We start from the raw sequence: 2,852 nt of genomic DNA on the forward strand, positions 1-2,852 counted from the left end.
AAAAATCACTACCTTTTCTCCAAATTTACAAAAAATCACTACATTTTCTCTCCCCACCCTATAATTTACATTCACAACCACTTAAGACCTCACCCTATAATTTACAAACTCTTATCACAAATATTTAGGGAACCGGATGAGAATGCTCTAACATCCTACTTTGGGATTAGACAAAGTTATGAAGCAAAACATAATAATATTCAGTCACAGACACAACAAAAGATAGCTGTGCAAACACAGTGAAGATCAACAGAACTATGATTTGACAAACAAACACAACACTTTGCACCCTACCGAAACAATCAAGATAGGGCCAAACGGGCTAAAAGACACGTTTTTAGGAGCGATCATGTGATGCAAACATGTTTCGACCCGTTAGCCAAAATCCACTTAAGATTTTAGGACACTGCCATACTCTACAACTGTTTAATGTGAAAAAGAATTAAAAGGGAAGTTCAAAACAACAAAAAAAGTAATAAGAGAGAGCGCACACAGAATCGAAGCTAACAAAATGAACTCAACTTGAGATCAAATTCAAAGTAAAAAAGGTGAATCATACAGTAATAAAAAGATATTAACACCAAAATGCAAACTTGTGATCAATTTAACTTGTTCATAACTTCATATGTGAAAGACAGATAGTTCATGAGCTATTACCACTTGACCATCTCCTGAAAGTGCAAGGCACAAAACTCCTACCTCCAAGAAACCCAAATCTTGTCTTGAAGATCGATCCTCTTCGGCTCCCGATCGAATTAGATCTAACTGAACCGGGGTTAGGTTGACTAATAATTGGAGGAAAGTCAACTACATCTTCCTGCACAACGCCATCACCATCACTTGCATCCACCGGTTCCGTTTCAACCTCACAAAGATCCAAACTAACCACCAACGAACCCCTGCGCGCCCTTAACCAATCACCGACTTCAAAAGTCACATTCTTGCATTTCTTCACCTTAATCTTGACCAAATTGGGGCACCCCCAAGCGAAAGCTTCAATCCCTTCGTCGGAAACCGGGCACCCTTTGATGCATAGCTTCTTTAAAGCTAAACAATTTGATGCAATGCATGATATCTCACTATCAGCTATTGTTTCACTTCCACATAGAGCTAATCTTTCAAGCTTTGGGCAGTTTGTTGCAATTGCTTCAACACTAATTAAACTAGGGTTTACTCCAATTAACACAAGTTCCTGAAGTTTCGCGCTGTGCTTTGCGATCGCAAGCAAACCCTCGTTGCCGATCCTGTTCGTTCTCCACCCGTCGATATGAAGCTTCCGTAAGTACCTACAGTGCTCAGCGACGGCGATTACTCCAGCGTTAGTACATTCCGGCGTCTTCACAATATGCAAAATTTCCAATTTGGGGCAATTGGATAGAGAAGAGAGGCCGACATCCGAAACCTGAAGCCTATCCAAATGAACTTCAACCAAACAATTATCCAAACTGGCAACCTCCTCCAACACCCGATCCCAATCGCCTAAGCACCGGAGCAACTTGAGCGCTTTCAATTTCTTGGCACCGGTAATCAACGGTCCAAACAACTGCCCGTTGTAAAGCTCCTTCAAGCACACCGACTTCAGCGACGAAGAAGCTGCAGGTGCAGGTGCGGGCACAGCAGCTCCGTCGGCGTCGCGTAAGCGCTTGACCGAGAGTTCCTCGAGCGACGAGGAAGTCTGGACAAGGGCGAAGACGCCTTTAACCCCAAACATACAAGATCCACAGGAAAACTTCTTCAAATGCTTACAGCTCTGGGCCATCCCGGCGATGCCCAGCTGGGTAACGTTTCGGCAGCCGCGGAGCTTCAAGCGGGTGAGATTCGGGCAGCGTAAGGAAATCAGAAGCAAGGCCTCGTCGGATATGCTAAGCGATCTGCGGTCGCAGCGGAGAGCGAGTTTGGTGACGGAATCGAATCGGGTGAAAATGGAGGGGATGAAGGGGAAGAGGTCGTGTTTGGCGTCCAAGGCGAGGCGGTGGCGGCTCTGGCCTTCGACGAGGAGCCAGCGGCTGGAGACAAGGGAGCAGCGTTTGCGGTCGGCGCTCGGGAGGAAGTGGAAGACTAAAGCTAGGCATTCGTCTGGTATTTCCGATGTGAAGTCGAAGTCGGTTGATGGGGAGAAGGACCGCTGGTGGTGGGTTGACCGCGGAGCCGCCTGGGTGGTGGAAGAGGATTGGGATTGGCCCATGCGGCCGTCGTGGTGGGGGTGGGTGTGGGTGTGGTGTGCTTTTGGTGAGGTTAATAAAGGAAAGGAGAGGAAAGGAAAGCAAAGGGTGTGGTGTGAGTGAAACGGGTTAAAACTTGGAAAAGGTTTCTTCTTGTATTAATGAGTTTGACCAACACTTATCCAGCTGGTTTCTAAACTCTCGGACTTATATTTTGGAAAAAAAAAAAAAACTGAAAATATATATACGTAAAGGTTTGACTGGCCGTAGTCGAGCTGAGCATGTTAGTTTTTTTTAACTTGTATTTTATACTTCTTTAATGGCTATCTTAAAATTAAAATTTCATTTTACATACTTCTCTTTAGCGCTACTCAAAAAGCTCGCGGCTCGAAGCTCGCTCGGAGAAAGCTCGCTCGAGCTCGACTCGATTTCTAAACGAGCCGAGCTTGAGCTAGCCCCGGCTCGACTCGAGCTCGCTTGATAAGCTCGAACTATTTTATTTCAATTTATTTTATATATATATATATATATATATATATATATGCATTTAATTATCAAGCCCAATTATAAAACATGTGGGCTTCCTTCTTCTCAGTCCATTATAATTAAATAAAATACCCAAACCATAACTCTATCACCAAATACCAAATTACCAATTCACAGTCACTACCACGTTCAACTGCAACCCTA

General features: G+C 44.3%; 1 pseudogene; it reads right to left on the reverse strand.

Annotated features, from left to right (window-relative positions):
* Nucleotides 1–516: 516 nt before the first annotated feature.
* LOC143543173 (F-box protein SKIP2 pseudogene) lies at nt 517–2,185 on the reverse strand (annotated as a pseudogene).
* Nucleotides 2,186–2,852: the final 667 nt, after the last annotated feature.

The sequence above is a fragment of the Bidens hawaiensis genome, unplaced genomic scaffold (assembly GCF_021521415.1).
Source record: "Bidens hawaiensis isolate Kalapana, Puna unplaced genomic scaffold, B.hawaiensis_p1.1 tig00000864_1, whole genome shotgun sequence".
NCBI lineage: Eukaryota > Viridiplantae > Streptophyta > Magnoliopsida > Asterales > Asteraceae > Bidens > Bidens hawaiensis.